Consider the following 26,473-nt stretch of genomic DNA (forward strand, 5'->3'; position numbering starts at 1 on the left):
TTCTTGATGATTTTCTTTGTTTGATCTTTAAATTTTATTGTTTTGTGTCTTTTCTTATTTTTCTTGTGCATTTTCGAATTCATAGTGTCTAAACATTAAAAAATTTTAAGCTTAGTGTCTTGCATGTTTCTCTTCTCTTAAAAATTTTCAAAAATATATTCTTGGTGTTCAACTTGACATTCAAAGTGTTCTTGGTATTCATCTTGACATTCAAAGTGTTCTTGCATGCATTATTAGTTTTGATCTTAAATTTTTATGTCTTGTGTCTTTTAGTTGTTTTTCTCTCTTCTCATTAAAAATTCAAAAATTAAAAAAATATATTTCCCTTATTCTTCTCATAAATTTTGAAATTTTGATTGACTTGGTCAAAAAGTTTTAAAATTTAGTTGTTTCTTATTAGTCAAGCCAAAATTTCAATTTAAAAATTCTATCTTTTCAAATCTTTTTCAAAAATCAAATCTTTTTCATTTTTTTCCTAATATTTTCAAAAATTTAAAAAAAATTGATTTTCAAAATCTTTTTCTTACTTTTATTTCATGTTTTCGAATTTATTGCTAACATTTAATGTTTTGATTCAAAATTTCAAGTTGTTACTTGCCTATTAAGAAAGGTTCAATCTTTAAATTCTAGAATCATATCTCTTAGTTTCTTGTTAGTCAAGTCATCAACTTTAAAATAAAATCTTTTTAATTTCTTTTTCAAAATAAATTTCAATCATATCTTTTTAAAATTTTAATTTCAAAATCTTTTTCTAACTTCTTATCTTTTCAAAATTGATTTTCAAATCTTTTTCAATTAACTACTTGACTTTTTGTTTGTTTACTATTTCCTATCTTTTTCAAAACCACCTAACTACTTTTCTTCTTCACATTTTTGAAAACTAACTAACTATTTTTCAAAAATCTTTTCAATTAATTAATTATCTTAGTTTTTAATTTTCTTCTATTTCTTTTCTTATTTTCGAATTCTAACTTAATTAATTAAATAAAAATAAAAATATTTTTCTTCTCCCTCTTTTAAAATTCGAATTCTTCCCTCTCTCATCTCTTTCTATTTATTTTATTTAATTACTAACACTTCTCTTCTTAAAATTCGAACCCTCTCCCTCTCTCTGTGTTCGAATTCTTCTTATTCTTTCTCTACTTCATTCTTCTATTCTTCTACTAACATAAAGAAATCTTTATACTGTGACATAGAGGATTCCTCTTCTTTTCTGTTCTCTTCTTTTTCATATGAGCAGGAACAAGGATAAAGACATTCTTGTTGAAGCTGATCCTGAACCTGAAAGGACTCTAAAGAGGAACCTAAGAGAAGCTAAAGCATAACACTCTGGAGAGGACCTTACAGAAATTTTCGAAAAAGAAGAAAACATGACCAAACCCAATAACAATGGTGGAGATGCAAGGAAGATGCTTGGTGACTTTATTGCACCATCTTCTGACTTCTGTGGAAGGAGCATCTCAATTCCTGCAATTGGAGCAAACAACTTTGAGCTTAAGTCTCAATTAGTTTCTCTAATGCAGTAGAATTGCAAGTTTTATGGACTTTCATTGGAAGATCCTCATCAGTTTTTAGCTGAATTCTTGTAAATCTGTGACACTGTTAAGACCAATGGGGTTAATCCCGAGGTCTACAGACTTATGCTTTTCCCTTTTGCTGTAAGAGACAGAGCGAGGATATGGTTGGACTCACAACCTAAAGAAAGCCTGAACTCTTGGAAAAAGTTGGTTAATACTTTCTTGGCCAAGTTCTTTCCACCTCAAAAGTTGAGCAAGCTTAGAGTGGAAGTCTAAACCTTCAGACAGAAGGAAGATGAATCCCTCTATGAAGCTTGGGAAAGATACAAGCAATTGATCAGAAGGTATTCTTCTGACATGCTTTCAGAATGGAGCATCTTATGTATATTCTATGATGGTCTGTCTGAATTATCCAAGATGTCATTGGACCACTCTGCTGGTGGATCTCTTCATCTGAAGAAGACACCTGAAGAAGCCCAGGAACTCATTGAAATGGTTGCAAATAGGGCTGGAAGTGAGCCGAGCTGAGCCGAGCTAGGCCAAGCTCAAGCTCGGCTCACGAAAATTGAGCTTGGCTCACGACTCGGCTCATTAACAATCGAGCTTATTTCTTAAGCTCAAGCTCGGCTCACTAAAAGCTCACGAGCTGGCTCGAGCTCACGAGCTGGCTCAAATAAGAGAAACATAGATACATAATCTATAATTTTATATCAATAAATTATAACTTATATATTTTTAAAAATATTTGAAAAGATCAATTTTATATATTGTTTATCTATCAATAAATTATAATTTTTTTTATTTATGTCCTATATTAAAATTATATGTAAAAAATAAATATAAATATTCAATAATTAAAATTGTTATAATATATATATAATCGAGCCAGCTCACGAGCTAATGAGCTAAGCTTATCCAAGCTCAAGCTCGACTCATTTAATTTATGAGCTCAATTTCAGGCTCAAGTTTGGCTCACCAGCTCACGAGCTTAGCTTATCGAGCTGTTAACGAGTCGAGCTCGAGCTGGCTCATGAGCTGGCTTGACTCACTTCCAGCCCTAGTTGCAAATAACCAGTTCATGTACACTTCTGAAAAAAATCCTGTAAATAATGGGACAACTCAGAAGAAAGAAATTCTTGAGATTGATACTCTGAATGCCATCTTGGCTCAGAATAAAATATTAACTCAGCAAGTCAATATAATTTCTCAGAGTCTGACTGGAATGCAAGCTGCATCCGGCAGTACTAAAGAAGCCTCCTCTGAAGGAGAAGCTTATGACCCTGAGAATCCTGGAATGGAAGAAGTGAATTACATTGGAGAATCCTATGGAAACACTTACAATCCTTCATGGAGGAATCATCCTAATCTCCCATGGAAGGATCAACAGAAGCCTCAACAAGGCTTCAATAATAATAATAATGATGGGAGAAACAGGTTTGGCAATAGCAAACCTTTTCCATCATCTTCTCAGCAATAGACAGAGAATTCTAAGCAGAGCCTTTCTGACTTAGCAACCATAATCTATGATCTATCTAAGACCACTCACAGTTTTATGACTGAAACAAGGTCCTCCATTAGAAATTTGGAGGCACAAGTGGGTTAGCTGGGTAAAAGAGTTACTGAACTCCCTCCAAGTACTCTCCCAAGCAAAACAGAAGAGAATCCAAAAAGAGAGTGCAAGGCCATCAATATGTCCAAAATGGCCGAACCTGTAGAGGAGGGAAAGGCAGTGATTTCCAATGAGGAAGACCTCCATGGACATCCACTGGTCACTAAGGAGTTCCCTAATGAGGAACCAAAGGAATCTGAGGCTCATACAGAGACCATAGAGATTCCACTGAACTTACTGTTGCCATTCATGAGCTCTGATGAGTATTCTTCTTCTGAAGAGGATGAAGACGTTATTGAAGAGCAAGTTGCTCAGTATCTAGGAGCAATCATGAAGCTAAATGCCAAGCTATTTGGTAATGAGACTTGGGAGGATGAACCTCCATTGCTCATCAATGAACTGAATGCTTGGGCTCAATTGAAATTACCTCAGAAGAAATCGGATCCCGGAAAATTCTTAATACCTTGTACCATAGGCACCATGACCTTTGAGAAGGCTCTGTGTGACCTGGGGTCAGGAATAAACCTCATGCCACTCTCTGTAATAGAGAAACTAGGGATCTTTAAGGTACAAGCTGCAAGATTTCTCATTAGAATTGGCACACAAATCAAGAAAACAGGTTTATGGACTTGTAGAGGATGTATTGGTGAAGATTGAAGGCCTGTACATCCCTGCTGATTTCATAATCCTAGACACTGGGAAGGATGAAGATGAATCCATCATCCTTGGAAGATCCTTCCTAGCCACAGCAAAAGCTGTGATTGATGTGGACAGAGGAGAGTTAGTTCTTCAATTGAATGGGACTACCTTGTGTTTAAGGCTCAAGGATCTCCATCTGTAACCATGGAGAAGAAGCATGAAAAGCTTCTCTCAATACAGAGTCAAACAGAACCCCCACACTCAACTTCTGATTTTGGTGTTGGGAGGCCACCATTAAGCTCTGAATCTCTGTGAGGCTCTCCAAGATCTCACTATCAAGCTATTGACATTAAAGAAGCGCTTATTGGGAGGCAACCCAATATTATTTAATTATATAATTGTTTTCCATTGTTATTTTATGTTTTCTTTAGGTTGATGATCATGTAAAGTCACAAAAACAACTGCAGAATTAAAGTAAAATGAAAAACAGCATCAAAAACAGCACACCCTGGAGGACAGGCTTACTAGCGTTTAAACGCCAGTAAGGATAGTAGAATGGGCGTTTAACGCCCAATCTGGCAGCATTCTGGGCGTTTAATGCCAGAAAAGGGTGTCTGGCATCTGGCTGGCGTTAAACGTCAGAAATGGCAGACAGACTGGCGTTTAACGCCAGAAAAGGGTGTCTGGCTGGAGTTAAACGCCAGAAAGGGGCAGCAGACTGGCGTTTAACGCCAGGAAAGGTAGCAGAGCTGGCGTTAAATGCCAGAATTGGCACACAGTGGGCGTTTAAACGTCAGAATGGTGCAGGGACCCAATTTCCTTGACACCTCAGGATCTGTGGACCCCACAGGATCCCCACCTACCCCACCTCTCTTCTTTCCTCTTCACACCTTTCCATAACACTCTTCCCCAAAGACCCTTGACCAATCTAATAAATACCTCTTCCCCAAATATCCTTCACCTATCAAATCCTACCCTTTTCTCCATACTCTCTTCACCACTCACATCCATCTATCATAAAATCCCACCTACCTCACCATTCAAATTCAAACAATTTCCCTCCCAAACCCACCCCTTCATACACGCTCTCTCTCTCTCTCTCTCTTACCCTATAAATACCCCCTCCTTACCACCTTCATTTCCACACATCATACACACTCAAACCCCTTGGCCGAACCCAAACCAACACTCCATCTCCCCCATTTCTTCTTCTCCTCCTTTCTTTCTTCTTTTGCTCGAGGACGAGCAAACGTTTTAAGTTTGGTGTGGAAAAAGCTCTGCTTTTTATTTTTTTCCATAACCATTAATGGCACCTAAGACCGGAAAAACCTCTAGAAAGAGGAAAGGGAAGGTAATTGCTTCCACCTCCGAGTCATGGGAGATGGAGAGATTCATCTCAAAGGTCCATCAAGACCACTTCTATGAAGTTGTGGCCAAGAAAAAGGTGATCCCCGAGGTCCCCTTCATGCTAAAAAAGAGTGAATATCCGGAGATCCGATGTGAGATTCGAAGAAGAGGTTGTGAATCTCTCACCAACCCCATCCAACAAGTCGGGATCTTAATGGTTCAAGAGTTCTATGCTAATGCATGGATCACTAAGAACCATGATCAAAGTGTGAACCCGAACCCAAAGAATTGGCTCACAATGGTTCAGGGAAAATACTTGGATTTCAGTCCGGAAACTGTAAGGTTGGCATTCAACGTGCCAATAATGAGAGGAGATCATCATCCTTTCACTAGAAGAGTCAACTTTGATCAAAGGTTGGACCAAGTCCTCATGGACATCTGTATAGAAGGAGCTCAATGGAAGAGAGACTCAAGAGGCAAGCCGGTTCAATTGAGAAGGCCTGACCTCAAACCCGTGGCTAGGGGATGGTTGGAGTTTATCCAACGCTCTATCATTCTTACTAGCAACCGGTCTGAAGTTACTATAGACCGGGCTATCATGATCCATAGTATCATGATTAGAGAGGAAGTAGAAGTTCATGAGATCATATCTCTAGAACTATACAAGGTGGCTGACAAGCCTTTCACTTTGGCAAGGTTAGTCTTTCCTCATCTCATCTGTCACCTATGCAATTCAGCTGGAGTTGTCATAGAGGAAGACACCCTCATTGAAGAGGACAAGTCCATTACTAAGAAAATGATGGAGCAAACAAGAGAGCCCACTCATGGACCTCAACAAGAGCATGAGGAAATTCCTCATCATGAAATCCCTGAAATGCCTCAAGGGATGCATTTTTCTCCACATAACTATTGGGAGCAACTCAACACCTCTTTAGGAGATTTGAGTTCTAACATGGAGTAACTAAGAGTGGAGCACCAAGAGCACTCCATCATCCTCCATGAAATCAGAGAGGACCAAAAGGCCATGAGAGCGGAGCAACAAAGGCAAGGAAGAGACATAGAGGAGCTCAAGCACTCCATAAGATCTTCAAGAGGAAGAACTAGCCGCCATACCAAAAGGACCAAAAGGCCATGAGAGAGGAGCAACAAAGGCAAGGAAGAGACATAGAGGAGCTCAAGCACTCCATAAGATCTTCAAGAGGAAGAACTAGCCGCCATCACTAAGGTGGACCCGTTCTTTAATTTCCTTGTTCTTATTTTTCTGTTTTTTCAATTTCTATGCTTTATATTTTATCTATGTTTGTGTCTTTATTACATGATCATTAGTGTTTAGTGTCTATGTCTTAAAGCTATGAATGTCCTATGAATCCTTCACCTCTCTTAAATAAAAAATGTTTTTTTATTGAAAAATAAAAAGAAGTACATGAATTTCGAATTATATCTTGAAAATAATCTAATTATTTTGATGTGGTAGCAATACTTTTTGTTTTTTGAATAAATGGTTGAATAGTGCATATTTTTGATATTGTTGTTTATGAATGTTAAAATTATTGGCTCTTGAAAGAATAATGAAAAAAGAGAAATGTTATTGATGATATGAAAAATCATAAAATTGATTCTTGAAGCAAGAAAAAGCAGTGAAGAACAAAGCTTGCGAAAAAAAAGGTGAAAAAAAGAGAAAGAAAAAAGAAAAAAGCAAGCAGAAAAAGCCAATAGCTCTTTAAACCAAAAGGCAAGGGTAAAAAGGATGCAAGGCTTTGAGCATTAATGGATAGGAGGGCCCAAAGGAATAAAATCTTGGCCTAAGCGGCTAAACCAAGCTATCCCTAACCATGTGCTTGTGGCATGAAGGTGTCAAGTGAAAAGCTTGAGACTGAGCGGTTAAAGTCGTGGTCCAAGCAAAAAGAGTGTGCTTAAGAGCTCTGGGCACCTCTAACTGGGGACTTTAGCAAAGCTGAGTCACATTCTGAAAAGGTTCACCCAGTTATGTGTCTGTGGCATTTATGTATCTGGTGGTAATACTGGAAAATAAAATGCTTAGGGTCACGGCCAAGACTCATAAAGTAGCTGTGTTCAAGAATCAACATACTGAACTAGGAGAATCAATAACACTATTTGAATTCTGAGTTCCTGTAGATGCCAATCATTCTGAACTTCAAAGGATAAAGTGAGATGCCAAAACTTTTCAGAAGCAAAAAGCCACTAGCCTCGCTCATCTAATTGGAACTGAGCTTCATTGATATTTGAGATTCATTGTATATTCTCTTTTTTTTATCCTATTTTGATTTTAGTTATTTGGGGACAAGCAACAATTTAAGTTTGGTGTTGTAGTGAGCGGATAATTTATACCCTTTTTGGCCTTGTTTTTACATAGTTTTTAGTATATTTTAGTTAGTTTTTATTATATTTTTATTAGTTTTTATTCAAAAGTCACATTTCTAGACTTTACTATGAGTTTGTGTATTTTTCTGTGATTTCATGTATTTTCTGGTTGAAATTGAGGGACCTGAGTAAAAATCTGATTCAGAGGTTGAAAAAGGACTGCAGATGCTGTTGGATTATGATCCTCCTGCACTCGAAGTGGATTTTCTGGAGCTACATAAGCCCAATTGGCACGCTCTCAATTGCGTTGGAAAGTAGACATCTTGGGCTTTCCAGCAATATATAATAGTTTATGCTTTGCCCGAGATTTAATGGCCCAAACTGGCGTTCAAAGCCAGGCTAAAACTTTCTGGCGTTTAACTCCAAGAACAGTCTAAGCACGAAAAATCTTCAATGCTCAGCCCAAGCACACACCAAGTGGGCTCCGGAAGTGGATTTCTACACTATCTACACTTAGTCACTCATTTTCTGTAACCCTAGGTTACTAGTTTAGTATAAAAACTACTTTTAGAGATTTATTTTATATCTTTGGACCATATGTAACTTTTTACACTTTGGAACCTCCATTGGAGGTTGGCCATTCGGCCATGCCTAAACCTTTTTCACTTATGTATTTTCTACGGTGGAGTTTCTACACCCTATAGATTAAGGTGTGGAGCTCTGCTGTTCTTCATGAATTAATGCAAGTACTATTGTTTTTCTTTCAATTCACGCCTACTTCTTCTCCAAGATATACTCTTGTACTTAATTCAGTTAAGTCAGAATGAAGGGGTGACCCGTGACAATCACCCACTATCTTCGTTACTCGCTTAGCCAAGATCCGCGTGCCTGACAACCACAAGCGGTCTACATGATGTTCAACGTAGTCATTGGATGACAGCCGGAGTATATTCTCTTGGATATCTAATACACGGACCGAGTCCGTGAGATTAGTATCTTTGTGGTATAGGCTAGAATCATTGGCAGCATTCCTGGGATCCGAAAAGTCTAAACCTTGTCTGTTGTATTTTGAGTAGGATCTGGGAATGGATGACTGTGATGAGCTTCAAACCTGCGAATGTTGGGCGCAGTGACAGTGTGCAAAAGGATCAATGGATTCTATTCTGACGCTAGCGGGAACCGACAGATGATTAGCCATGCGGTAGCTGTGCCTGGTATTTTTCATCCGAGACGAGAAATCCGACAGTTGATTAGCCGTGCAGAAATCGTAGAGGACCATTTTCACTGAGAGGATCCTACAACTTGCCATGGAAGGGAGCACGCATGGTTGAAAGAAGGCAATAGGAAAGCAGAGATTCAGAAGCAACAAAGCATCTCCAGACGCTTATCTGAAATTCCCACCAATGAATTACATAAGTAACTTTATTTTATTTTATGTTTTATTTATCTTTTAATTATCAAAACCTCATAACTATTTGAATCCGCCTGACTGAGATTTACAAGGATGACTATAGCTTGCTTCAAGCCAACAATCTCTGTGGGATCGACCCTTACTCACGTAAGGTTTATTACTTGGACGACCCAGTGCACTTGCTGGTTAGTTATGCGGAGATGTGAAAAGTGTGAATCACGATTTCCCACTACCAATTGCCTTCGACTTTCCCAAGACATTACATGTTAGATATGTGGGCGCTGTTACCATACTGAGAACCTCCGGTTCTCACCCATGCGAATTTTGTAGTTTTCAAATGCAGGTCGTAAGGCTCCTCGCTGAGGCATGCTGGAGACTTCTGGATTAGCGAAGATCCTTAGCTCTCGGTACTTTATTTTGGTTTTATATACTTACTTAGATACTTATTATCTTGTGTGTGTGTGTGTGTGTGTGTGTGTGTGTGTGTGTATGTATGTGTACTTTTATGCTCGGACTGGTTATCTTCGCAAACCGGGTCTTGAGTTTTGATATTCGTATCTTTGGCACTCTCTTGTTTATATACTCGCGTTAGTTTATCTTTTATCTGTTTCGTTACGTTATCGATCGGAGTGTTTCACTTTTCAATTTAACGACTTTGTTTTACCCCTTTTTCTTCAAAGACTCCCAGTTATAAACATTTTTCACACTACTATATGTACTAAATTTTATTTTTAGAGGTCGTAATACCTTGCCACCTCTATCTTATGACATAAGCATAAGGCTCTGTGTGGTAGGGTGTTACATTATGGTATCAGAGCAGTTCGTTCCTGTAGAGCCTGAGGGACGGACTGACTATGCTTCTGTGCATTCTCTGTATATGTGTTTATGTGCTATTATAATATCTAATTGATATACCTGTTATAAACTTTCATGAGCATGCATTTGGGACTTTGAAGCACTAGACTTCCGATATTGAGACTGATAAACTTGATATCGATTGTTTGGTGTGTATAGGAACCAGATGGCGCCTCGTGGACGCGGTCGAGGTCGTGGGAGAGGTCGTACTAGTGCTCAGGGACCGGGTATCCACCTAAATGACCCGGTAAACTTTATGGTGGCGTTGGAGAACATGGCTACTGCTATGCAGGCCTCTTGGGCAACAGATGAACAATAATGGCAATGACGGAAGTGGAGATCAGGGCCCGATGACACTGGAAACCTTCTTAAAGGTTAATCCACTTAAGTTCAAGGGAACTACCAACCCGACTGAAGCCGATACCTGGTTTCAGGCTATGGAGCAAGCACTGTAAGCACAGTTGGTACCTAAAGAGCAGTGTGTTGAATTTGCTACCTATCTGCTCATTGGGGAAGCATCGCATTGGTGGCAGGGAGCCCGACATCTTCTGCAGTAGGGTGATGACCCTATCACTTGGGATGCCTTCTAGGCAAAATTCTATAAGAAGTACTTTCCGAATTCTGCCAGGACGGCCAAGAAACTGCAGTTACTGTAGCTGAAGCAGGGTGCTATGTCCGTATCTGAGTATACAGATAAGTTTGAGGAGCTATTTAGGTTTTCCCACATGTGTCAGGGAGCTCTAGAAGACTTCGAGGAATGGAAGTGCATTAAGTATGAAGGAGGGCTCTGGAGCGATATCTTGAGTTCAATGGGACCAATGGAGATCAGAACTTTCTCAGAGTTGGTGAATAAGAGCAGGGTTGCTGAAAAGTGTGTGAAAAAGGCGGCTGCAGAAAGAGGAAGCCATAGGAGACCATTCCCACAGAACTGAGGGAAGAACATTGCTCTTAGAGGTCTGACTTTCAAGTGAGGACACTTTGTACCACACCAGACTTAGGGTCAGAATAGTTCCAGAAGGCCCAACAACAACAACTCCCAGGGGAAAAGGTTTGGGAAGCAGTCTCAGAACGAGCAAGCTTGTACTAGGTGCATGAGTCACCATCCGGGAGTCCCATGCAAGGCCGAATAGGGCCTGTGTTATTCTTATGGTAAGGCGGGGTATAAAGCCTCAAACTGTCCGGAGAAGCAGAAGCAAGGTGCTGAGAGAGCACAGTAGCCTGGTCGGGTGTTCACCACCTAAGCTGTAGGTGCCAAGGGATCCGATACACTTATCCGAGATAAATGTGAAATGTCTGGTCAAATTTTAAATGCTTTATTTGATTTGGGAGCAACACATTCATTCATTGCATTCGAAAAAGCTAGTGAGTTAGGATTGAAGATTGTGGTTTTGGGCTACGATCTTGAGGTGTATAATGCCACCCATGAAGCCATGGTGACTAGGCTAGGATGTCCGCAAGTTTTATTTAGGGTTAAACAACGTGATTTTGTTCATGATTTGATTTGCTTGCCGATGACCGGTCTTGATCTTATCTTGGGGTTGGACTAGTTGTCTATGAACCATGTCTTGTTGAACTGTTTTGAAAAATCGTTGTATTTCATGCCTGAAGTGTCGGAAGGACCAGTTGTAGTGAATGGTTATTATTTAAACTACGTGGTAGTAAACTGTTCGGAACAGGAGTGTCAGGGCGTTATGCTGCTAGCTGTGAGTGTGTCGGGTGAGGAATAAAGTTTAGAGAAAATTCCAGTTGTTTGCGAATTTCCTGAGGTGTTTCCGGATGACATTGAGGAATTCCCTCCTAGCCTAGAGGTTGAATTTGCAATTGAATTGGTACCGGGAACGGGGCCAATTTCGATTTCCCCTTACAGAATATCACCTTTAGAAATGACCGAACTCAAGGCTCAGTTGGAAGACTTAATGAGCAAACGCTTTATCCGCCCTAGTGTTTCTCCGTGGGGAGCACCGGTGCTACTAGTGAAGAAGAAAAATGGGAGTATGCGGCTCTGTGTAGACTACAGGCAACTGAATAAGGTCACAATAAAGAATAAGTACCCGCTGCCGAGGATTGACGATCTCATGGATCAGTTACAAGGAGCCGGAGTTTTCTCTAAAATTGATTTACGATCCGGCTATCACCAGATAAGGGTGAGAGACGAGGACATCCCTAAGACCGCTTTCAGAACTCGTTACGGTCATTACAAGTATACTGTAATGTCTTTTGAGCTAATGAATGCCCCTGCAGTGTTCATGGATTATATGAACAGAATTTTCCGTCCGTTTCTGGATAAATTTGTTGTTGTCTTCATTGATGACATACTGATTTACTCCAAGACTGAAGAAGAGCATGCAGAACACTTGAGGACCGTGTTGCAGATACTAAAGGAAAGGAAACTTTATGCGAAACTGTCCAAATATGAATTCTAGAAAGACGAGGTACAGTTTTTGGGCCATGTAGTGAGTAAATTGGGGATAGCAGTAGACCCATCTAAAGTGGAGGCAGTAATGGATTGGGGGCGACCAACCTCAGTAACTGAGATAAGGAGTTTTCTGGGCTTAGCTGATTACTACTGGAGATTTATCAAAGGTTTTTCGCGAATAGCTTTGCCATTGACAAAGTTAACCTGCAAGGACGCACCATTTGTTTGGACTCCTGAGTGTGAGGAGAGTTTTCAAGCGTTGAAGCAAAGGTTGACCACCGCGCCTGTGTTGGTGTTACCTGAACCAAATGAATCATTTGAGGTGTACTGTGATGCCTTACTAAAGGGTCTAGGGTGCGTGTTGATGCAGCATCGTAATGTGGTGGCGTATGCCTCATGGCAGTTGAGACCTCATGAACTTAATTACCCTACGCACGAGTTGGAGCTTGTTGCGGTTGTGTTTGCCCCAAAGGTGTGGAGACATTACCTCTATGGGGTTAAGTTCCAAGATTTCTCTGATCATAAGAGTTTGAAATACCTCTTTGATCAGAAAGAGCTTAATATGCGGCAGATGAGGTGGATGGAGTTACTGAAAGACTACAAATTTGAGTTTAGTTACCATCTGGGGAAAGCGAATGTAGTGGCGGATGCGTTAAGTCGGAAGTCGTTGTATGCTGCTTGGATGATGCTTCGAGAAGAGGAGTTGCTCAAGGCATTCGAGAGTCTGAAGATCAGTGTTCAAGAAGCATCTAGGACTCTGTGTTTGAGTCGATTACAAATCTCAAGTGACTTTAAATTCGAACTCCTAAAGGCTCATCAAAATGATGACGTGTTACCGAAGGTGTTGCCAGCTATTGAGCAAGGGAAACATTGGAGAGTGTCATGGAATCAAGATGGATTATGGAGATTCAAGGGTAGGATCATTGTGCCGGATGTTGGGACTTTGCGGCAAGATATCTTAAAGGAAGCACACAAAAGTGGATTCTCAATTCACCCGGGAAGTACTAAGATGTACCATGATTTGAAAGCGATGTTTTGGTGGCCGGGTATGAAAAATGATGTGGCAAAATATGTCTCAAAGTGTTTAACCTGTCAGAAAGTAAAGATCGAACACCAGAGACCTTCCGGGACGTTGGAACCTTTAGAGGTTCCACAATGGAAATAGGATAGCATTGCGATGAACTTTGTGTCGGGACTGCCAAGGACTAAGGCCAATTTTGATGCTGTCTGGGTGATTGTGGTCTGACTGACGAAGTCAGCTCACTTTCTACCCATTCGGATAAACTATACTCTTGAGGAGTTAGCACGCTTGTACATAAAGAAGATTGTGAGACTTCATGGTGTGCCTACTACTATAATTTCTGATCGAGATCCCCGTTTCACTTCAAGGTTCTGAGGTGCATTTCAGAAAGCTTTCGGAACCCGATTAAGTTTGAGTACGGCTTACCATCCTCAAACAGATGGTCAATCTGAGAGGACGATCCAAACACTAGAGGATATATTGAGGGCTTATGTTTTGGACCAACCGGCGAGCTGGGATAGGTATATGCCGCTAGTAGAGTTTACATGCAATAATAGCTACCATGCGAGCATCGGAATGGCTCCGTATGACGCTCTGTATGGGAGGAAATGTCAATCTTCGCAATGCTGGTATGAAGTTGGGAGAAAAGCTTGTTGGGGCCAGAGATGATAGCTGAGACCACTGAACAAGTCAAGAAAATCCGAGACAGGATGCTCACTACACAGAGTCGTCAGAAGAGTTACCCCAATCAGAGGCAGAAGCCCTTGAAATTTGAGGAAGGAGACCATGTTTTCCTTAAGGTTACTCCAACAACAGGAGTAGGTAGGGCGATTAAAGCAAAGAAGCTAAATCCTCGATACATCGGTCCGTTTTAGATCCTGGAGAGGATTGGACCGGTGGCGTATCGAGTGGCTCTACCACCTCACCTTTCGAACCTGCACAACGTATTTCATGTGTCACAGCTCTGAAAGTATACTCCTAATGCTAGCCATGTGTTAGAACCTAAATCGGTTCAGTTAAAAGAAGATTTGACGCTTCCAGTGACTCCGGTCAGAATTGACGATACGAGTATCAAACGGTTGCGTGGAAAAGAGGTTTCTTTAGTCAAAGTGGTATGGAGTCGAGCCGGTGTTGAGCAGCACACTTGGGAACTTGAGTCGGAGATGCGAACTGAATACCCACACCTATTCTCAGGTAACTGAACTCGAATTTTGTGGGCAAAATTCCCATTTAGGTGGGTGGAATATAAAACTCAATTAATTAATGACTAATTAACCCATAAATTAGAATTTATTCTAGAAAATAAAAAATGTGATTTTTATGCCTTAATATGATAGAAGAAATTAAAACAAGAATTTTGATACCAATTTTAAGAAAAACGGCCCAAGATTGGACCGAACGGGTCAAACTGGGCCAACCGGACCCATATTGGGCCCTTGACTCAACCAAGCTCAACCTAAAACCCAAAAACAGCAATCTCTCTCCTCTCTTAAACCTCTAAAACGCTGAAATGTGTGAGGAAAGAGGGAAGAACACTCTTCCAAAGTTCTAATCCTCACTTGATCTTCAAACCACCATAACTTTTGATCCGGAGCTTCGATTTCCACACTGTTTGTGCCCATGCATTCACCACAATGAGCTCTACAAAACCCACAACTTTGTTTTTAAGTTAAGTCATGATTTTAGTTCAGTTTCCTCATCCCTTAAATTCGAATTTTTAGGTAAAAAGTGTTGAGATTTTGGGCTCTTTGATGTTATAGGATCCAACTAGCTTGAAGTAGAGGCTTAATCTTGTCTCCTTGATCCTTGGGTGTGGTAAGATTCCCAAACCTAGTGGAATTTGTTGGTTTATGATGTTTGGGTATTGAGTTGTTGTGTTTGGATGTGATAATTGTGGTTTAGGTAGTATGTATGTGAATATTGAAACTTGATTGAGGTTTTGGAAAGCTTGGAAAAGGGCTTTGGTGTGCTAAAAATCTATTCTTATAGGTGTTGAAGCTTTGAGAGCTTGTGAAAAAGAGATTTGGAGGTGTTCCGGGTTGAGCGGGGAATCGGCTAAGGTATGGTCTCGGTTTCCTGTATCTAAACTGTAATGTGGTGTAAAAACTTAGGCTAGAGGCCCTAAGATAGGATTTGAATTGTTGATGTTGTTGAATGGTTGAGATGAATTGTGTGGTCATGTATGTGATTAATGGATATTGATGTTTTGATGGTATGATGCATGAAAGATATGCATGTTTTCATATATGCTTAATGATTGGTTGAGGTTGAATTGTGGGTGAAACCATGTTGATTGTTTGTATTGATGGTTGATTGGAAATGGTATTGTTGGAAATTGGGATGATGAAAGATATATGACATGATATTGTATTTAAAATTGAGTTATTTGATTGAGATTGGTTAAAATGGTGGATTGGTGGGTTATAAATTTGATAAAAATGTCAACATATGAGTTGAGGAGGCTTGAGGTTGATTTTTGGTATATTTTGGTTTGTTTTGAAAAGGGGTGAAATTGGTTTGTTTTGAAAATGGAACTTTGTGGTTTTGTATAAAAATGTAGTTTTTGGGCATACTTTGACGGAGTATAACTTGGTCTCCAGATCCCCGATTTGTGTAAAACTTGTTTAGAAATAAAATTGGATCCGAGATGTTTATGCTATTCGAAGAACGGATGGAAAATGATTTGAAACGAAAAAGTTATGCTCGTCAAAAGTTTGGGTTTGAAAATGGAATCTTGCATCTTTTTAAACTTAGTAAAAATTTTGGCAGATCGTACTCCCACTCGCACGCATCAATCTCAGATTTTGCTCCATCACGCGTGCACCTAGCCGACGCGAACGCGTCGATGTGTGGATGCAAGTGCCCAGTAGAAAATCTAGAGAGTTGCGCTGGTATTGTGCTGGTTTTGTGCGAGGAGCACAAAACGTACTCACGCGTGCACGTGGTTGACGCGTACGCGTCACTTGGTCTCTCTGCTTCCCATGCGTGCGCATGGGTGATGCGTGAGCATCTTTCCTACCTTTTCCTAGTGAATTTGCATTTAATTTGTTGAGTTTTATCAAGAATTAATTATCTTTTAGCCACTATAGATGCTACTTTGAGTTGTGTGCAATTTTGTTTATTTTAGGTATCATTCGGATGGATTTGATGGAGTTTCCGCAGAAAAAGAGAAGAAGGCGAATGATGCTGTCAACCCTGACCTCTCTGCACTCAAACCTAAATATCTCAAGCTACAGAGGTTCAATTGACGTGATTCTAGTGGCGTTGGAAAGCTAACTTCCAGAGCTTTCCAACGATATATAATAGTCCATACTTTTTCTCCATCAATTCGGCCAAGGCTGCGCCTAACTTGAGAAATCTCAAGTTAGGCGTGGATTATTAAGGAATCAAGTGGTCCCCAACTCTCCAAGAAGCAAGCACGCAATCTCCTATTAATTCTGATTTAAAATTTATTTTATTTAAAAATAAGAAAAGATATTATTTATTTTTAGGAAATATATTTTATATTAATTAGAATTAGATATAAAAGGGAAAAAGAATCAGCCCTTCGAACTCTCCTCTTCTCTTCTACCTCATTACACACTTTACAGTTTTTCAGAATCCTAGTTTTTTCTCTGAACCATGAGCAACTAAACCTCCACTGTTAAGGTTAGGAGCTCTATCTATTGTATGAATTGATAATATTATTTTTCTATTTTAATTCATGTACTGATTTATATTTCAAGAATTGTTTTCGTTCTTTATTTTATGAATCTGGGTGGACCAAAAGTATGACCCTTGTTCTAATTGAGTTCTTGTATAACTTGGAAAAGCTCTTTACTTGAACAACAGCTTGAAAATATATTCTCCTAAATTTCTAATTATCTGGACCTAATGGGATACGTGACATATAATCCTCTTATATTTGGATAATTAGAATTTTTGTGGCATATAAACTAGAATTGAACTTTACCCTCTAATTGGAATTAAGTGACCGAATAATTGGCGGTTGATGAATTTTAGAGGAGACTAAAAAGGTCTAAGAAATTAGAGTTTAGTCACATATAGTTTGCCATGAATTAAATCTTGCATGATTAAAATAGTTAGTAAGAAAAGTCAATCCGGAAAATAGATATCTCTGAAGCCTTAACTGTTTCTCCATATATTATTCACAACTTGTTTACTGCTTGCTTCTGATTCTCTGAATTACTTTTTATGCTTTTGAACTCTCAAAACACCCTTTTCTGTTTGTCTAACTAAGTAAATCACTCAATCATTGTTGCTTGATCCATCAATCCTCGTGGGATCGACCCTCACTCACCTGAGGTATTACTTGGTACGACCCGGTGCACTTGCCGGTTAGTTTGTGGGTTATAAATTCCGCACCAATGGGCGACGCTCACGCGTCACTCTACGGTTTCAGCCTCCCACGCGTGCGCATGGGCGACGCGCACGCGTGACACCATTTTCATCAAAAAATTAATTTTTGAGTTTTCAAAGCCAAATTTCAGACTTCTAAGCTTCCGTTCTCAACCCTTATGCCCGGAATCCTTATAGTATGCCTAGCAATGGGAAGGAGCTAGAAAATGTGGTAACTTGTGGATGAAGTAAGGGGAGAATTAATGATGAATGATGATCAAAGATAATTGTATGAGATACAGAGGATGATGGTGGAAGTGTTTTATATGCCATGAGCCGAAGGGCTATAATTGTTAATAAATTGGCTGGTTATGGGTTGTATTATGAGCCGAATGGCTGAGTTATTACCGAATTATGGTTGAGCTATTATTGAATTATGGCTGAGTATGATTGCATATATGCTTATTGAATGAAATGTGAATGTTGCACTTCAACTATCTGAGATACGAATTTTCCTGGGTGAAAGCAGTGGCTAGCCACCACGTGTTCCAGGTGGAGACTCGATACTCTGCTGACCCTATGTCGTAAGTGTGGCCGAACACTGTGAAAGTTCCGGATGAGCTCGCCCCCATGGATAAACACCATTGTGGGTGTTATGAATATGTATTGATGATTATGATTGAGTATAACTCGAGTTGGGGATGCACAACAGAGGGACAGTCCAATGGTTAGCTACTAGGACTTGTCGGGTTGGCTTTATAACTAACTCATCAGCCAATAGGATAGGCATACATCATATGCATTATATGTGAATTATTTGGAATGCCTAATTGACTGCATAATACTCGCTAATTGTGTAATTGTCGTATATGCTTCCTATTTGTGCATTAAGGGGGAGGTTTTGTCTGAGTTCTTGTAAAAAATAAACGAAAAAGTGGTTTTGGTTAGTGTTATATGTAAAAAGAACATGGTCGGAGGGTTTTGTAAAGTTTGAATGAACGTGTGAATTTTCCTTTGGTTTGAATAGCAAAAGATTTGAAAGAGAGCTTAATTTTATTGAAATAGGAAGTGGCTTAGCTTCAAAGGAAACAATTTGATTATTGAAATTTTATTTGATATTTGGAACAGTGTGATTATTGAAAATGATTTGTTACTTGAAAATGGTTGGAAAGGGTTTGAGAAATGATTTGGTTGGAACCCTTGAAGGGTGGCAAATCCAGAATTTTAGAAAAAATACTGCAGAAATTTTTATAAAACTCTGAGACTTTGTTTAAAACATTATTTAAAAGAAAAATTTGATTTTAGAATCATATTATTTGATTTCGATTTATTAAGAAAAGTATTATGTTTTAAGTTTAATTTATTGAGAAAAGATTTTGTTTTAAGTTATTATTTGAATTTGGTTTATTAAGAAAATGAATTTTTATTCTTAACTAAACGTTTTTGAGGTTGCGATTAATGAATGACTGAAAGTGTATCTTTTGGGTGATGCAGAGGTGTGAATAATAATATGGTGATGCGAAGGTGTGAATGATTATTTGGTGATGCGGAGGTGTGATTGATTATTTGGTGATGCGGATGTATGACAAAAAAAAAAAGAAAAGAAATAAGAAACGATGAATGAAATTGATTATTGAGAATTGTTTGTTTGATTGGGATTTTGTGCCAAACCGCTAATGTGAAAGTGCCCGCCTGACTGATAGCCTAAGTTTACTAATGCAGGAATGTCCACCTAACTGATAGCATGTTTCTTACTGTGATGCACATAGAAATGCTAGCGACATTATTGTGATTTGGCCTAATTGACACGGATAACCCGTGATGCTAAGGTATCTTGACTGACATGGGTTCATCCATGATGATACTTATGTGCCTAACTAACACAGTAGAGAAAACATATTCGAGGTTTGCTCCAAGTAACGTCGGGTTACGGGTAGACAACCGACGCATGATCTCATAGCCTACTTAGGACAGACATGCATCATATTGTTTGCGCATTTGCATTTGGTTGTGTTTACTTATTTTATTTCTTAGTAATTATGCTGTTTGTCTTATTATGCCTTATTTGTGTGTTCAATTGGGTTTCTTGTAATATTAGTTTGTATATTGAGGTGATTAAGACTAATGTTGTGATTGAGAATTGGTTAAGTTCAGAAATTTAAAGAAAGTAATTAATTATTTAAAGTAGAATAAAATATATTTTCAAAGATTTTGATATAAATAGTCTTACTAAGTAAGGTTAATTATTTGCATTTTATTCATTACTTTTACGGCATTCCCTTTCCCCATTGAGAACCTGCGAGGACGATGTTCTCACCCCCTACAGATTTTCTTTACAACGACAGATTCAGAATTCCTTGGCACGGAGCCGGGACTGAAGTACAGAATTTTATTTACATATGTATTCGTATTTTCTGTATTTTGTTTAGTCTTAGATTTTAATTTCCCCTCATCGTTTATTGTTTTAGTTTTTAGAGAGGTAGGACTTGTATTTGAGATTATTTGAATAAGTCTATGTATATAATCCTATGTAAATATATACCTTTGTGATTAAATGGTTTAAGGTACAGACTCTTCGTTTTCTTAATTAAAATTTCGGTACATATTTGCAAAAGCTCGATATTAAATAAATATAGTATGAAATTAAAGGAGTAGAGGTAGGTAACGCCCAGACTTTTAGTGCGATCATGAGGTACTAAAAGTTAGGGTGTTGAACATTTCCTTTTAGCTGCCTCTACTTTATCAAAATATTTTTTATCAACCTCGAAATTTGCACCCAACCCTACATATGTTGGGTTTGCCTTATCCATGAAAGCAGCCCTATTTTTTGTTGTATCAATGTTTCCTGTTCCAATGCAAACAGATAATATGTTGATGGAAGACATATGAAGAAGTGTTTATGACTTTGATATAGTTAGTTATGAATGTCTAAATTGCTATAAGTGTAAATAAGTATTTACATGTCTCTGATAGAATCATTGTTGGCTTTTTTCTCTAGCTGCTCTGCTAGCCATGCAGATATCCATGGCTCTGGTTCCTCATACTGTTCTAGCAGGCCACTCTTTAGTCGTTGAAAGTATAATATCTAATTGGTATAAGTACAAACAACAATGGAATCAAATTCAAAGTTGCAAAAATGTCATCTCAAGTTCTTTAAAATAACCATGAATATAACCAACAAGGTGAACATGCAGCCTTCACAGGTCTTGTTGTGTTTAAGCTGGTATCTACTGATTGTCTTCTTCAGCCAATTGAAGATTTTCATTGGCCAGTTGAATCGACTAGGATCTTAAACATCCAAAATGGGGGAATATGCCAAGGTGACAAGACTTGCTGCATTGTTGGGCAGAGAAACATCTTCATCACAACCAGTATAAAGTGTTTGTGAAATTTCATCATGTCAGCTTCACTATCCATGAAGCAGTAGTCACGAAGTGTAGTTGTTGTTAGACGTGCGCCGGATTCTTCTTGTCAAATTTTGGAAAGTCATCGTCTGCCATATTCAATATTTTGAGAAGTCAAATGCGCAAATATTGTTATAGTTACACAGTCTAACTTTACAGAATAATAGAAGCAAAAGAATACTTACCAATAGATGAAAGGACGAAGACATGCCTAATTAAAGCAGCATTAACTTTGATGGTGTCAACATCCAATACCATTTTATTTGAGTCTAAATCATACGATTTTGCCAATGCTACCATGATATTTTTCTTAAACGCCAACCGAGAGATAAATTGTAAGAATTCGAATCTAATGACATCTGTTTCCAAAAGCTTTGCCTCTGCATTGGACTTTGTAAGGTGTTTAAAGATGCCAGCTATGTAACTTGAGTGCACCTTGTCTCCAACAATTTCTAATAATGTATATATTTTTTAACGTAAAACCACAACATTGATGTTAAAATGATGGTAGATAGAAACGTTAAGCATAATACCTTTTTTTAGGTCCACATTCCTTTTTACAGCGACTCATTGTCGATTGTTAAAACCTCAAAAGATAAACGTATGTTACGAAAAACATACAAAACATGTGTCAGGTGGATCATTCAACTAATGAATAGAAAACATATGATACAATGTCCTTGTAAATTAAAAAAAAAAACTGTTAAAAAATGCATCTATACAACACACAAAAAAACATCCATTTAACATAAAAGAAGCGTCCAAATAACAAAAAAGAAACATCCTGAATAATAAACCATAAATCTTAAACCCTAAATTCTAACTCCAAAACCCTAGATCATAAAACCTAAATACTAACTCAAACAAGCCACTACAATGCAACGTTCCATACCACCAAATTTCAAAATCCCTACCGCATCACTTCAAGGAGTCGTTGGAATCGTAATCCTCTTTTGTGTTCCAATCTACGACCGAGTTTTCGTCCCCATTGCTAGAAAATTCATCGGCCAACGTTCTGGCATAACGTTTTGTCAAAGAATCGAAGCCGGCCTTGTTCTGTCCGTACCAAACATGGTCGTCTCGAATTTTGTAGAGACCAAAAAAATTGGAGTCTGTATTCAACATAATCTTATAGAGAATCCGAAGCCGACGTGCCAATAAGTATATGGTGGCTTCTGCCACAATATATTATTAATGGCACGTCGGATGCGTTAATAGTGATAGGATTTCAAGAATTGTACTACAATCAGATGCCGGAGGGAATGAGAAGTTTGGGAGCGGCGGCACTCTCCGTTATTTTTGGACTCAGAAGTTTTGTTAACAATGGGATTGTAGTTGTTGTGGTTGCAATCATCTCAAGATTTGGGGATAAATGGTTGCAAAACAATCTGAATAAGGCTCATCTTCATCATTTTTACTGGGTTCTTGCTTGGTTAAGTGCTAGCAACCTATGTGTTTATGTGTGCATTAAACACATAAACACATAGGTTGATAACACTTAACCTAGCAAGAACTGGTAAAAGTGATGAAGATGAACCTTATTCAGATTGTTTTGCAACCATTTATCTCCAAATCTTGAGCTGATTGCAACCACAACAACTATAATCCCATTGTTAACAAAACTTCCGAGTCCAAAAACAACGGAGAGTGCGCCGCTCCTAAACTTCTCATTCCCTCCGGCATCTAATTGTAGTACAATTCTTGAAATCCTATGTTAACGCATCCGACGTGCCATTAATAACATATTGTGGCAGAAGCCACCATATATTTATTGGCACGTCGGCTTCGGGATTCTCCATAAGATTATGTTGAATACAGACTCTAATTCTTTTGGTTTCTACAAAATGCGAGACAACCATGTTTGGTACAAATAGAACAAGGCCGGTTCCAATTCTTTGACAAAACGTTATGCCGGAACGTTGGCCGGTGAATTTTCTAGCAATGGGACGAAAATTCAGTCGTAGATTGGAACACAAAAGAGGATTACGATTCCAACGACTCCTTGAAATGATGCGGCAGGGATTTTGAAATTTGGTGGTATGGAACGTTGCATTGTGGTGGCTTGTTTGATGAAGAATGTGGAGAGTTGGCGTTGAACAACGACAAACATCACACGAGATAGTGAAATAGGGATGAGGTCAAAGAGAATCTTTACTTCTTCTACTTGATTCATTGTCCATAGCCTCCATGGATCTTTCACGTTGCTTGAAGCTTCATCTTCATCCATCATCATTGCCTTGTCCAGAAATCTATCATAATGATTTCAAATATTACGACGAAATGATGGTGAAAACTTAGGTGCAGTAGTGAAATTAATAGTTAAGAGTCGTTAAATAATTTGATTGAACGGTTCTCAACTATTAATTTTACCTAGTAAATTAAACTTAGGTGCAATAGTAAAATTAAAGTTGATAGTTGATAATCGTTAAATGATAATTTAATTAAATTTATCAAATTATCTAACAATTTTTTACTATAAACTTTTAAATGAAAATGTATTACTCACATGAAAAAAATTTTTGATTATTGATTATCATCTTTATATTCGAGTCACTCTGACTTAAATTATTTAATATAATACTTATACGCTTCTTTCCTAATATTTTTATATAAAAGCATTTCATAGTATAAGTTATGAAATGAAAGAAGATTAATACTATTGGTAACTACTTGTAACTTTTTTTTCTGAAAAAAGTGACATATTATTTTTTTTTGTGACTGAAATAAATTAAACAAAGAAAAACAAAACAAACAAAACAAGGAACTGCCTAAATAGAGGGACGTTGTAATTCAAAGATATTCCTAAGCTCCTTTTCTGAAGTTAATACCAGACAAATCACTTTTTCCGGAGGCCAAGTTTCATCGGGATTAAAGATGTCATTATTCCTTGCTCGCCATATCCACCAAAGTCCCGAAAAAAACTTGAACGGATGCTCTCTGCTATGATACAAGAACCAGTTCTTCAAATCCAAAGGATGACAAGAAATATCCAACCTATGCCAGACAAGCTGAGCTTTGGGACAATCCCAGATACAATGTAAAACCGATTCCTGGCTAGAAAGACATCTTGGACACTTATCCGATGACGACATCCCTCTTCTAAAGCGAAAACTTGCAGTAGGAAGAGCCTCCTTAAGACACAACCAAGCCAAAAATTTATGCTTTTCCGGAACAAGCTGGCGCCAAAGCCAAAGTCAATTCTCCCGCTCCTCCCAACCAAACAGTTGCTTACACAACCACAAGTAACCATTGCGAGAGTTATAGCTAAATGGGTCACTCTAGAATGGCTAAGGGTAACCCCATGATACTTGCCCAAGTCCAGGACAAATCCGATGGAGGACACCCCAGTGAAAACCTCTTTCCTTGTTACAGAGACATTCTTGGAGCAAAGCGCTTTAGACTTCTCCACATTAATCTTCATCCCAGATGCTTTGCAAAAAGTCTCTAAAACCAACATCACATTTTGCACTTGTCTCTTTATAGCTTTACAGAATAGAAGCAAGTCATCCGCAAACATTAAGTGGGATATTCTTGGTCCTCCTCTAGAAATAGCAACTGGTTCCCACAATCCCAAATCAACCTGATGACTAATAAAACATGCCAATCGCTCCATACACAACACAAAAAGATAGGGTGACATAGGGTCTCCTTGTCTAAGACCTCGGCTAGGAGTAAAGCCATTCAGACGACTCCCATTTCAAAGAATAGATAAGGAAGAAGCAGTGACACAATTCATAATCAAATTAAGTGTAGGAATAGGAAAACCAAAGCTCTTAAGGGTATGAGCTAAAAACCTCCAGTCAACTCTATCATAAGCTTTCTCCAGATCAATCTTAAAGGCCAATGTGCCTTTCTTTGATTTAGTCTTCTTCATAAAGTGGAGGACTTCTTGAATAATAATGATGTTGTCAGGAGTTCCTCGTCTCGGAATAAATTCTCCTTGAAGCGGGCTAACAATCTCCGCAAGATAAGGATGGAGCCTATTAACAAGGACCTTCGTGATGATCTTGTAAACTACATTGTAGAGACTAATCGGCCTGAAATCTTTCATAGATACCGGTGATTCAACCTTTGGAATGAGAACCAGTAAAGTCTCCAACATTCTCGGATCAAGAGTAACACCGGAGAATGCCTGCTTAACCATCTTCCAAACATCAAAACCAATGATCTCCCAATATTCTTTGAAGAAGAAAGCTTGAAACCCATCCGGACCTGGAGCTTTAAAAGAGTTCATGTGAAAAACAGCTGTTTTAACTTCCTCCATAGTAACTGGTGCCGTAAGATTATTGCAAGCTTCCTCATTCAGAGAAGGAAGAGGCACATCACCAAGGCAACCCAAATCAACATCATCCAAATGACAGAATAAGCTTTTATAGAAAGACTCTGCGGCCAACAATCTCCGCAAGATGAGGACGAAGCCTATTAACAAGGACCTTCGTGATGATCTTGTAAACTACATTGCAGAGACTAATCGGCCTGAAATCTTTCATAGATACCGGTGATTCAACCTTTGGAATGAGAACTAGTAAAGTCTCCAACATTCTTGGATCAAGAGGAACACCGGAGAATGCCTGCTTAACCATCTTCCAAACATCAAGACCAATGATCTCCCAATATTCTTTGAAGAAGAAAGCTTGAAACCCATCAGGACCCGGAGCTTTAAAAGAGTTCATGTGAAAAACCGCTGCTTTGACTTCCTCCATAGTAACTGGTGCCGTAAGGTTATTGCAAGCTTCCTCATTTAGAGAAGGAAGAGGCACATCACCAAGGCAACCCAAATCAATATCATCCAAATGACAGAATAAGCTTTTAAGGAACCCTTCTCGAACCATACTTGTGCTGCTTTCCATCTTGGTCTTTCAAACCTGATGATTGACCCATTGTGATTTTTTCCTTACGCAGCACTTGTTGCCAGCCCTCTCCATCCTCCATGCATGCCTCATTAACATGACCATCAGGCACGTGAGGAGCCAATGATTTCGTAACCACATCCTTCCCTTTAACAACTCCTAATTTCTCACCTAAATTATGAGGATTCTCACCCAAAACACGAGCTTCTGATTCAGCCTCTTGTTGAATCTCATGATTGTTGTGTGGCACTAGTGTCGGGGCTTCATTATTTTTTTCATCACCAAAGGAATTCCCATTTCCTTCCAAGGACTTCTTATCCATGCACAACGATTTATCATGCCCATATCGTGCACAAGTAGCACAAATCAACGGTAAACTCTCGTACTCCACTTCATAAGTCACACCCTCCCTCCTTAACACCGGATACACACCCACCCACGCTCTCCCCCTTATCTCTTCCAATGGCATGGCCATCTTCCTCACTGTGTTTCACCCTCAACCGTTCGCCCCCGCTCTCTCCTTCTCTCATTCTCCTTGAGTACGGAGTACGTACTCTTTCTCTGCTAGGGTTTTTTTTTTATAAATCAGGTTGGTTTCACTTAAGTAAAGTGACATATTATTTATTATTTGATATATTTTTCCGGTAAAAATGACATGTTATTATTTATTATTTGATATTTTTTAATATTTCTGTATGTCAACTTTAGGAATTAGTATCTTTAGAAAAATATATTATTTCATTA

General features: G+C 38.7%; 1 pseudogene; it reads right to left on the minus strand.

Annotated features, from left to right (window-relative positions):
• The window catches only part of LOC107646334, a 12,224-nt pseudogene continuing 6,352 nt past the window's right edge, over window positions 20,602-26,473 (minus strand).

The sequence above is a fragment of the Arachis ipaensis genome, chromosome B01 (assembly GCF_000816755.2).
Source record: "Arachis ipaensis cultivar K30076 chromosome B01, Araip1.1, whole genome shotgun sequence".
Lineage (NCBI taxonomy): Eukaryota > Viridiplantae > Streptophyta > Magnoliopsida > Fabales > Fabaceae > Arachis > Arachis ipaensis.